Source organism: Lissotriton vulgaris, chromosome 7 (genome assembly GCF_964263255.1).
Source record: "Lissotriton vulgaris chromosome 7, aLisVul1.2, whole genome shotgun sequence".
NCBI classification, from domain to species: Eukaryota; Metazoa; Chordata; class Amphibia; order Caudata; family Salamandridae; genus Lissotriton; species Lissotriton vulgaris.
In genome coordinates this window covers 1,777,978,855-1,777,992,222 of record NC_141695.1, presented here as the reverse complement: position 1 = coordinate 1,777,992,222, position 13,368 = coordinate 1,777,978,855, and positions in this window count along the sequence as shown.

The following is a 13,368-nucleotide window of genomic DNA, read 5'->3' as shown; positions in this document are numbered from 1 at the left end:
TCTTGTGTTGGATTGCTTTTTTAAAACAGATATATACCTTTAAACAAATACATACACTGCTCTAAGCTTTATAGTACTTTTTCAATACTTTGCATGCTGTTTTAATTTTATAGCAGTTTTGCTATTTACCGAATATTTCTTAGATAAATAATATATTATAAATTATAGAAGCTTTTTAGTAAATGCCTTCAAATCCCATTATATGACACTCTGTTTTATGCTCTAGTGCAGTCTTTTTTTTGTTTTGTTTTTTACCACAAACTGCAATAAGCACATTAATGCACACCAATTCTAATGCTCGCTTATTAGTACATACAGAAGCTATAACATTGTGTTACGTCCCAACCACCCCCACCAACCCCACCCTCTCCTGTTTGTAAACCTACACTTATGCAAATTCCACGACAGAAGCACAGCCACACATTGTCACTTACCCCCCAGACTCCCACTCCCCCCCCCCCCCAGGATTTTGCACTTTAGTGGCAAATTGCACTGAAAATAAAATGGAAAAAATGCGGCCCAAAACTGCACGACTGGGTGTTTATGCAGTGGGCTAACAATGTGTTCACCAAAAATACCAAACACTTGTGCTCTATCACTGCTGGAGAAAATACGTCACAGTATGTAACTTTGTATAGTCTCCAGAAGCGCGGAGCCTGACACCGGAGGGTGTCTGACACCAAACAGAGCAGATTTCCATATCAAACCTGCTCTTTTTCGCATCAGACAGGGCAGGCCAGCATGTCTGAAAAACTGGGGAGGGGTGGGGTTGTGAAAGAGAATGTTGAAGGGATATAAAAAAAAACAATACCAAACGTGGGAGGTTAAGGCCTAGCCTGCAGGGGGCAAACAGACTTGTTAAGTGGCAGGCTAATTGCTCAAGAGGTGCTCTAGTTGCATTTGAAAGGCAGCAGCAGAGCTGTTTAAGACCTTTGCTCTTTCCTAGTCTGTTGCTTATCCTATCTTTACTGCCTCAATGGAAGCACGGCGCCAGTAAAGAGAGGACTAACGGTAGAATGTTTTAAAAAAACATGTGTAGCGGTCATTTTAAAAAAAATTGTTATTTTACAAAAGTAACCATTACATAATTTGTTCGAAAATGCAAAATCCCAAAACCTTACGGATGTCTGATTTACTAAATAATAAGAATTTGCTCTGCTGCCATTACTTCTTAAACAACGTGCAATGTTTATTCTGCTGAAAAAAACACACACCCCACCTTAAACTTAGTAAACTTGACTCTAGGTATACCGCTACATGACATCATGAAAGGAAGCATAAACAAATTCCTTTAACAAGAGTCATTTTTTCTTTGCATTTCTCTTCACTTCACAGCATTATTGTCCTCATGTCACCGGGACTTTAAGTTTAACCTTTCTCAATTATATACACAAGCCAAGTTGTTGCTTATTTATATTATACAACTAAAAACCAATAAAAAAGTTAATGGTTGTTACAGTAGTACCAGTTGCATTTCCATTTGCATCATAACAGCATTTAAGAACGTACGCTGCTAATGTTTATTTATTTTGTGACCTTATCACTCACTATTATACATTATCATACTTGAGTAAAACAAACATTTTTTAAGAGTTTTTCTTCAACTTACATTATCCATGCTCCCACATACTACCACAAAACGTATAATTTAAAACAGACACACGTTTTTATTAGCTACTATAAGCTAGTTAACTGACAAAACATCTGTGAGTTTTTTTAGCCATTCATAAGTATTTTACTATATTTGTACAATTATATTGCAGAATCAGAGCTTTAAGTTGGCTGGATCTCATTAGTAATTAGCAATCGCATTGTATTACAAGGGAGCATACAAATGAGCGTCTATAGACCACTGTCTTGTGCTTTGGCACAGGCAGGATGGTTTTTATTCAAAATTGCAGTACAGCAAGCACAAAATGTCCATGTGCTGCCAATGCTCTCATCTTAGTAATACAGTAGTTCTTGCATTTCTTATGCCCCCTCTCTTGAGAAAGTCAACAGCTTCTCAGGCACACACACAGCCACTCGCCAAACTTTGCTTGTTTTTCAAACATTATTTACTTTCGTTTGTACTTTGTTTTCTTCCATCACTTTTTAGAGCACGTTCAATATTTATTATGTAAATTATTTTCAACTTTTGCATTGTTGAGTTTCCTGCCCAGAAATCCAAAGAATAAAGTTTTAGACACACTAACACCCTGAACTAGCTTTACCTCACACCTCAACACTACCGACATTCTTAGTCACTGCGTCAATTGTGTCTTTCAGTTGTATTGTCTCCCCCATCCCTAATGCTACACCCTGTGCGCACGTACGCCAGGGGGCTTTGTAAGCAGACCTATGATCAAGCATGTCACACCTGTGTGAGTGAGGGCAGTATTAGCACACACAGCACATGCCATCAAACACCACTACACGCTGTGCAAATGTTCACATCAATAATACAGAAGTTATTGCATCATGTCATGCACCGCTCCCCCCCACCCTCATACCTCAGCAGCTTCCCAAGCATACACACAGCCACTCGACAAACTTAGCTTGTTTTTCAAACACCATTTACTTTCTTTTGTACTTTGTTGTTTTCCATCACTTTTTAGAGCACATGCAATAGTTATTATGCAACTTCTTTTTAACTTTTGGATCGGTAAGTTTCCTGACCAGAAAGTCCAAGAATAGCGTTTTAGGCACACTAACACCCTGAGCTAGCTTTACCTCACACCTCATCACTACCGACGTTCCCAGTCCTTCAATCAATTATGTCTTTCTCTTAATTGTATTGTCTCCACCCTCTCTATTGCTCCACCATGTGCGTGGCTACGCCAGGGTGTTTTGTAAGCAGCCCTATGATGAAGCATGTCACACCTGTGTGAGTGAGGGCAGTTTTAGCACACACAGTACATGCCATCAAACACCACTACACGCTGTGCCAATGTTCACAGCTTAGTAATACAGTAGTTATTGCATCACCTCATACACCCACCCACTTGTAACTCAGCAGCTTCCCAGGCATACACACAGCCTCTTGCCAAACTTAGATTGTTCTTCAAACACCATTTACTTTCTTTTGTACTTTGTGTTTCTTCCATCAATCTTTAGAGCACCTGCAATATTTATTATGCAACTTATTTTTCACTATGGCATTGTTAAGTTTCCTGCCCAGACAGTCAGAGAATAGAGTTTTAGGCACATTAACACCCTGAGCTAGCTTTACCTTACACCTAATCACTATTGACATTCTTAGTCACTGGGTCGATTGTGTCTTTCTCTCAGTTGCATTGTCTCAACCATTAAAGCAATGCAAGTATTGAACTAAGAGATGAATGGTCTAAGCTGCCTCCACACCATGACAGCTAAGCAAGAATTGAACTAAGAGATGAATGTTCTAGGCTGCCTCCGCACCACCACAACGATGCAAGTATTGAACTAAGAGATGAATGATCTGGAAGGCCTCCACACCATGACAACAATGCAAGTATTGAGCCATGTGATGAATGATCTGGCCGGCCTCGGCAAAGTGACAAAGATGCGAGTTTTGAACTAAGAGATGAATGATATGGGCAGCCTCAGCACCATGACAATGATGCAAGTATTGATCCCAGAGATGAATGATCTGGGCGGCCTCCGCACCATGACAACGATGGAAGCATTGAACTAAGAGATGAATGATCTGGGCAGTCTCAGCACCATGACAACAATACAAGTATTGAACTAAGAGATGACTGATCTGGGCGGCCTCAGCAAAATCACAATGATGCAAGTATTGAACTAAGAGTTGAATGATCTGGGTGTAGTCCGCACCATGACAAAGATGCAAGTTTTGATCCCAGAGATGAATGATGAATGATCTGGGTGTAGTCCGCACCATGACAGTGATGCAAGTATTGAGTCAAGAGATTAATGATCTGGGTGCCTCCACATTGTGACCACAATGCAAGTATTGAACTCAGAGATGAATGATCTGAGCAGCCTCCGCACCATGGTAACGATGCAAGTATTGAGCTAAGAGATGAATGTTTCGGGAGGCCTCCACACGATGACAGCGATGCAAGTATTAAGCTAAGAGATGAATATTCTGGGCTGCCTCTGCAACATAACAATGACACAGGTATGGAACTAAGAGATGAATGAACTGGGGGGCCTCTGAAACATGACAACAATGCAAGTATTGAACTAATACATGAATGATCTGGGCGACCTCTGCACCATGACAATGATGCAAGTATTAAACTAAGATGAATGATCTGGGCTGCCTCCGCACCATGACAATGATGCAAGTATTGATCTCAGAGACAAATTATCTGGGCGGCCTCCGCACCATAAAAACAATGCAAGTATTGACTTTAGGGATGAATGTTCTGGGCGGCCTGCGCACCATCACAACAATGCAAGTAATGAACTAAGAGTTGAATAATCTGGGCTGCCTCCTTATCATGAAAAAGATTCAAGTATTGAACGAAGATGAATGATCTGGGCGGCCTCCACATCATCACAAAGATGCAAGTATTGAACTTAGAGATTAATAATCTGGGCTGCCTCCTTGTCATGAAAAAGATTCAAGTATTGAACGAAGATGAATGATCTGTGTTGCCTCCACACCATGACAACGATGCATGTATTGAGCAAAGAGATGAACGATCTGGGCGTCCTCAGCACCATGACAACAATGCAAGTAATGAACTCAGTGATGAATGATCTGAGCAGCCTCGGCTGCAAGTATTGAGCCACAGTATGAATGATCTAGGCAGCCTTCCACCATGAAAATGATGCAAGTATTGAGTCAAGAGATAAATGATCTGGGTGGCCTCTGCACCATGACGAAGGTGCAAGTATTGAACTAAGAGATTAATGATATGGGCAGCCTCTGTACCATGACAACGATGCAAGTATTGACAAAAGAGATGAACGATGAGGACGGCCTCTACAACATGACAACGATGCAAGTATTGTACTAAGAGATGAAGATCTGGGTGGCCTCAGCACCATGAGAGCGATGCAAGTATTGAACTAAGATGACTGCTCTGGGCGGCCTTCGCACCATGACAACAATGCAAGTAGTGAACTAATATGAATGATCTGGGCGTAGTCCGCACCATGACAGTGATGCAAGTATCAAGTCAAGAGATTAATGATCTGGGTGCCTCTACACTGTGACCACGATGCAAGTATTGAACTAAGAGAGGAATAATCTGGGCTTCCTCCGCACATGACATTGATGCAAGTATTGAACTCAGAGATGAATGATCTGGGCAGCCTCCCACCATGAAAAAGATGCAAGTATTGAGCTAAGAGATGAATATTCTGGGCTGCCCCTGCAACATAACAATGACGCAAGCATGGAACTAAGAGATGAATGTACGGGTGACTCCAAAACATGACAACGATGCAAGTATTGAACTAAGAAGAATGATCTGGGCGGCCTCTGCACCATGACAATGATACAAGTATTGAACTCAGAGATGAATGATCTGGGCAGCCTCCCACCATGAAAAAGATGCAAGTATTGAGTCAAGAGATAAATGATCTGGGGTACTCCGCACCATGACAACGATGAAAACAAGTTACTTACCTGTAACTTTGGTTCCCCAGCATTGGTAACTTTCATAGATTCCCATGCTTTGTATCATTCCCCTTCGTCGGAATGGGAGCCTCTGTAAATAGAAAATACCTTAGTAGTAAGCACAAAGTGAAAAAATAGGCCTAGGCCTCATCTCATTTTGTAGCTTATCCACCTCTTTTTGTAAAAGAGACCAAATTTTTGTAGTAGCCAATCAGAGCAGCCTCGCCCCATAGAACCTTCCTGAGAGAACCTCAGAGCCTCAGATTTTCGTAGCCGTTGTGAACAGCAACATCATAAGACAATAAGGCTGAGCTTTCCCAGGGGAGGCGGGTGGGCACATGGGAATTTATGAAAGTTACCAACACTGGGGAACCAAAGTTACTGGTAAGTAACTTATTTTCTTGCCCCAGTATTGGAACTTTCATAGATTCCCATGCTTTGTATCAGAATAGCTAGCAGTAAAGAGAAAAACATATTTTGTAACATGTGCACCTGAAAATGTCATACATAATTCTGATAAGAAAAACCAGATACACATTAGCATCACAAAGCAAAAATAATAACAATACAAAATATGCAAACAGGAAGGCGGGATAGAATGAAAGCTCACCGACTTATTGGAAAAGGTTCCTCAAAACCGCCTCTGCACCATGACAATGATGCAAGTATTGAACTCAGAGACAAATTATCTCGGCAGCCTCCACACCTTGAAAACAAGGTATGAATGATCTGGGCGGCCTCCGCATCATGACAATGATGAAAGTATTGAATTAAGAATGATCTGGGCGGTCTCTGCACCATGTCAACAATACAAGTATTGAAGCAAGAGATGAATGATCTGGGCAGCCTCCGCCCCATGAAAACAATGCAAGTATTGACTTTAGGGATGAATGTTCTGGGTGGCCTCGGGACCTTGACAAAGATGCTAGTATTTAACTAAGAGATGAATGATCTGGGCATCCTCCGCATCATGACAACGATTTAAGTATTGAGCCAAGAGATGATCTGGGCAGCCCACCATGAAAACGATGCAAGTATTGAGTCAAGAGATAAATGATCTGGGGTATTCCGCACCATGACAACGATGCAAGTATTGAACTAAGAAATGAATATTCTGGTCTTCCACAGCAACATAACAATGATGCAAGTATGGAACTAAGAGATGAATAAACTGGAGGGCCTCCGAAACAGGACAACAATGCAAGGATTGAACTAAGACATGAATGATCTGGGCGGCCTCGGCACCATCACAACGATGCAAGTAATGAACTCAGAGAATAATGATCTGGGCAGCCTCCCACCATGAAAAAGATGCAAGTATTGAGTCAAGAGTTAAATGATCTGGGGTACTTCGCACCATGACAACGATTTAAGTATTGGACTAAGATATTAATATTCTGGGCTGCCTCTGCAACATAACAATGATGCAAGTATTGAACTAAGAGATTAATGATCTGAGCGGCCTCCACACCATGACAACGATGCAAGTATTGAACCAAGGTATGAATGATCTGGGCGGCCTCCCCATCATGACAACGATGAGAGTATTGAATTAAGAATGATCTGGGCGGTCTCTGCACCATGACAACAATACAAGTATTGAAGTAACAGACAAATTACCTGGACGGCCAGCACACCATCACAACGATGCAAGTAATGAACTAAGAGATGAATAATCTGGGCAGCCTCCTTATCATGAAAAAGATGCAAGTATTGAACTAAGATGAATGATCTGGGTGGCCTCTTCACCATCACAAAGATGAAAGCATTGAACTCAGAGATGAATGATCTGGGCGGCCTCGGCACTTTGACAAAGATGCAAGTATTTAACTAAGAGATGAATGATTTGGGCGTCCTCCGAATCATGACAACGATTTAAGTATTGAGCCAAGAGATGAATGATCTGGGCAGCCTCCCACCATGAAAACGATGCAAGTATTGAACCAAGAGATGCATATTCTGGGCTTCCTCGGCAACATAACAATGACGCAAGTATGGAACTAAGAGATGGATGAACTGGGGGGCCTCCGAAACATGACAATGATGCAAGGATTGAACTAAGACATGAATGATCTGGGCAACCTTTGCACCATGACCACAATGCAAGTATGGAACTAAGAGATGAATGAACTGGGGTGCCTCCGAACAATGACAACAATGCAAGTATTGCACTAAGAGATGAATGTTCCGGACGGACTCTGCAACATGAAAAGTGTGCAAGTTTTCAACTGGGAGATAAATGATCTGGGGGGCCTCCGTACCATGAAAATGGTGCAAGTATTGAGCCACAAGATGAATGTTCTGGGCGACCTCCGCACAGTGACAATGATACATGTATTGAACCAAGAGATTAATGATCAGGGCGGCCTATGCACCATGACAAAGATGCAAGTATTTAACTAAGAGATGAATGATTTGGGCGTCCTCTGAATAATGACAACGATTTAAGTATTGAGCCAAGAGATGAATGATCTGGGCAGCCTCCCACCATGAAAACGATGCAAGTATTGAACCAAGAGATGCATATTCTGGGCTTCCACGGCAACATAACAATGATGCAAGTATGGAACTAAGAGATGAATAAACTGGAGGGCCTCCGAAACAGGACAACAATGCAAGGATTGAACTAAGACATGAATGAGCTGGGCGGCCTCGGCACCATCACAACGATGCAAGTAATGAACTAAGAGAATGATCTGGGCTGCCTTCTTATCATGAAAAAGATTCAAGTATTGAACTAAGATGAATGATCTGGGCGGCCTCCCCACCATCACAAAGATGCAAGCATTGGACTCAAGGAATAATGATCTGGGCAGCCTCCCACCATGAAAAAGATGCAAGTATTGAGTCAAGAGTTAAATGATCTGGGGTACTTCGCACCATGACAACGATTTAAGTATTGGACTAAGAGATTAATATTCTGGGCTGCCTCTGCAACATAACAATGATGCAAGTATGGAACTAAGTGATGAATGAACTGGGCTGCCTCTGCACCATGACAATGATGCAAGTATATTAAACTAAAATGAATAATCTGGGAAGCCTCCACAAAATGAAAACAATGCAAGTATTGAACTAAGAGATTAATGATCTGAGCGGCCTCCGCACCATGACAACGATGCAAGTATTGAACCAAGGTATGAATGATCTGGGCGGCCTCCCCATCATGACAACAATGAGAGTATTGAATTAAGAATGATCTGGGCGGTCTCTGCACCATGACAACAATACAAGTATTGAAGTAACAGACAAATTACCTGGACGGCCAGCACACCATCACAACGATGCAAGTAATGAACTAAGAGATGAATAATCTGGGCAGCCTCCTTATCATGAAAAAGATGCAAGTATTGAACTAAGATGAATGTTCTGGGTGGCCTCTGCACCATCACAAAGATGAAAGCATTGAACTCAGAGATGAATGATCTGGGCGGCCTCGGCACTTTGACAAAGATGCAAGTATTTAACTAAGAGATGAATGATTTGGGCGTCCTCCGAATCATGACAACGATTTAAGTATTGAGCCAAGAGATGAATGATCTGGACAGCCTCCCACCATGAAAACGATGCAAGTATTGAACCAAGAGATGCATATTCTGGGCTTCCTCGGCAACATAACAATGACGCAAGTATGGAACTAAGAGATGAATGAACTGGGGGGCCTCCGAAACATGACAATGATGCAAGGATTGAACTAAGACATGAATGATCTGGGCAACCTCTGCACCATGACCACAATGCAAGTATGGAACTAAGAGATGAATGAACTGGGGTGCCTCCGAACAATGACAACAATGCAAGTATTGCACTAAGAGATGAATGTTCCGGACGGACTCTGCAACATGAAAAGTGTGCAAGTTTTCAACTGGGAGATAAATGATCTGGGGGGCCTCCGTACCATGAAAATGATGCAAGTATTGAGCCACAAGATGAATGTTCTGGGCGACCTCCGCACAGCGACAATGATACATGTATTGAACCAAGAGATTAATGATCAGGGCGGCCTACGCACCATGACAACGATGCAAGTATTTAACTAAGAGATGAATGATTTGGGCGTCCTCCGAATAATGACAACGATTTAAGTATTGAGCCAAGAGATGAATGATCTGGGCAGCCTCCCACCATGAAAACGATGCAAGTATTGAACCAAGAGATGCATATTCTGGGCTTCCACGGCAACATAACAATGATGCAAGTATGGAACTAAGAGATGAATAAACTGGAGGGCCTCCGAAACAGGACAACAATGCAAGGATTGAACTAAGACATGAATGAGCTGGGCGGCCTCGGCACCATCACAACGATGCAAGTAATGAACTAAGAGAATGATCTGGGCTGCCTCCTTATCATGAAAAAGATGCAAGTATTGAACTAAGATGAATGATCTGGGCGGCCTCCCCACCATCACAAAGATGCAAGCATTGAACTCAGAGAATAATGATCTGGGCAGCCTCCCACCATGAAAAAGATGCAAGTATTGAGTCAAGAGTTAAATGATCTGGGGTACTTCGCACCATGACACCGATTTAAGTATTGGACTAAGAGATGAATATTCTGGGCTGCCTCTGCAACATAACAATGATGCAAGTATGGAACTAAGTGATGAATGAACTGGGCGGCCTCTGCACCATGACAATGATGCAAGTATATATTAAACTAAAATGAATAATCTGGGCAGCCTCCACACCATGAAAACAATGCAAGTATTGAACTAAGAGATTAAGGATCTGAGCGGCCTCCGCACCATGACAACGATGCAAGTATTGAACCAAGGTATGAATGATCTGGGCGGCCTACCCATCATGACAACGATGCGAGTATTGAATTAAGAAAGATCTGGGCGGTCTCTGCACCATGACAACAATACAAGTATTGAAGTAACAGACAAATTACCTGGACGGCCAGCGCACCATCACAACGATGCAAGTAATGAACTAAGAGATGAATAATCTGGGCAGCCTCCTTATCATGAAAAAGATGCAAGTATTGAACTAAGATGAATGTTCTGGGGCGCCTCTGCACCATCACAAAGATGCAAGCATTGAACTCAGAGATTAATGATCTGGGCGGCCTCGGCACTTTGACAAAGATCCAAGTATTTAACCCCTTCGATGCTTGAGACGGAACCATTCCGTCATCAGTCACGGCTGAGCTGTGCTGATGACGGAATGGTTCCGTCACAACCACACCCTTTTCTGGAATGTCCAGCACAGGGGAAAATTCAAGCAGCAGCCAAGGTGTTAACTAAGAAATGAATGATTTGGGCGTCCTCCGAATCATGACAACGATTTAAGTATTGAGCCAAGAGATGAATGATCTGGGCAGCCTCCCACCATGAAAACGATGCAAGTATTGAACCAAGAGATGCATATTCTGGGCTTCCTCGGCAACATAACAATGATGCAAGTATGGAACTAAGAGATGAATGAACTGGGGTGCCTCCGAACCATGACAATGTTGCAAGTATTGAACTAAGAGATGAATGATCTGGGCGGTGTAGGAGAGTAGGGTCTGCAATCCTATGATTACCCAGATTTTTTGCTTTTGTTTCACTGGTTTACGACTTTCTCTGGCTGTGGGCCTGCCAATCAGACCCACAGCCTGGCTGTTCTCTCTCTAAATTACCACATGTACCCTAGGTGCATTTACCAATTGGCACTGGGCCACCTTATCAGACCCTGTAACTCAGGGCATAGGTGTACCCAGGGCCTAACAGGGGCTGAAGCATATATTATGCCACCCCTGGCTGGCCTCCTAAATTTTAAGCAACTGGCTGCATGACAGCTGGGGCAAAGTCGTGTAATCACCCTTTGCTGTAGATATAGTATACCTATATCTAACCCTAAAAATGGACACACAGATTCCTATCAGTCACTCCTATGGCAGGCCTTGACAATCCTGAAGGCAGAGTGCTTGGAATCGTGTGAGATGGTGCTCTGGCATGAGCTGAGCCTGTCTGCAGCTTGCGGAACCAAGTCCTAATAGCTGTTCCATGATATCGCATACCATATACTCTTAAGTGCATTATAATCCTCGCGGTTAAATGCTATCTTTGGTATTGCTTTATCAAAACATGTCGAGTAAGGTGTCATACGAATTGGAATACTAACCCCTCGCCAATTCTGGCGACGGGGTTAGCATTCCACCCTTCTAGAGGGACACGACATGTATGTAACTGTGAACCCCGGTTAAAGTTAACTGAAGCCTCAGCTCCACAAAATGGATGCTGCCACCACAGACACGAGTCTGACCCCCTGCAGCTGGGAGTCCTTCCAGCGAGGGGAGCCTGGACAAAGGGTTTCCTGTCGAGGGCGGTGCTAGCACCGTCCCAGACAGGGTTTAGTGTATCCTGGGTAGGCAGGGCTTTACAGGAAGGGGACTGCTGAGTGGCACCCCGGTGCTCACTACGCATAGGCCGGTCAGAACCAGTTCCAGGGGCACACCAGCCCATGGCCTGGGGAAAGTCCGGCATGGGAGAGGGGTGTAACCACCCCCTCCTAGTCCCACCCATAGGCAGGACCTAGTCACCGGGTCAGCCCCCTTTTTTGGTATAAAGATGGGAGCGGGCCCCCTGTTCAAATTAGATCATCTTTGGAATCAAGACACAACTTTCTGCGAAAGACATCAAGATTTCCTTCTTCAAGATTCTCCCTTGTGGCTAAGGAGTAGTCACCCTGCATCAAGCGGGCACCATCCTAAGAACATTGCGGTCTGCTGCAAGTCCTTCCTCCGGAATCCGACGACCCAGCTCGACGAGACCCGGCTTCCCTGGCACCTCTGACCTCTACTCACCTCTACAGCCAAGCTGAGAACTGTGAGTGCGACGAGACCTCGAGGGACCGACGATCGCCAAGACTGCACGACTTCTTTGCAACAAGCCCACCGTGTGCTCCACTGGTGAGTGCTTTGGGGTCCGAGAAGCCCCAACCCTGAGCAGCTCCAGCACCGAAGATCAGCCCTCCAGCATCTCCACGATCTGCGTGGGGCCCTTCTGCTTTTGCCTGCTCACCGCGTTGTGTGGCTACTAGCCGGCTGGCTTGTGGCCTTCTTCACGACGCCCGACGACATCACTGCTGCTGGTCTGGTTGCTCCAGACTGGCCCTTGCTTCCTTCTTCAAGAGAGGCACCCCGGACCCTCCTGGTCCACTCCAGACGCCATTTTGAGTCCACCGCGTGGGCTTGAATTTGCCAAGGCTTTGTTGCCCAATCCTGGGTCCAGCAACGCCGACAGCTTCATCCATCGTGGGACAGCTCGCTCCTCCATCCTGGTCGCCGACAACGCCTCCTGGTCCGTGAGATCTGCGAGCACAGCGTCACCCACTCACCTAGTCGAGGTGGCTACCATCCGGTGCCCTCCTGGTGCCCACTGACTACTGGCTAGTAGTCACGAACTTGGTCCCCTCTGCTTTCAGGTGTCTTCTACTTTCGATCCAGGCTTGGATCCATCGAACTTTCTTCACTGGTCGCCTGCCAGCAACTTCTTTCTCCCAGGCTCCTGGTCCGTCTACGAGGATTCCCGACGTCTTTTGAGACCTATGCAGCTGCAGCCCCTGGGCTAGGTAACTTCGGCATTTCGGTGCCCCAGCATAGCCTCACTATCCAAGGGTCAGGATCCACTTTCGTTTTCCTCCTACCAGGTCGGGTTCGCCCGAGAACACTAACTTTGTCATTACTAGCTACCATAGACTTTGTCCCGCATCACGCGTGAGAGTGCACACTCTGCACCCGAGTCCCCTAGGCCTCCTAGAAGTAATTCGAAGATTCTATAGTCAAGTCCTAGCGATTCCTAAGCCTATTAGTACTGTACT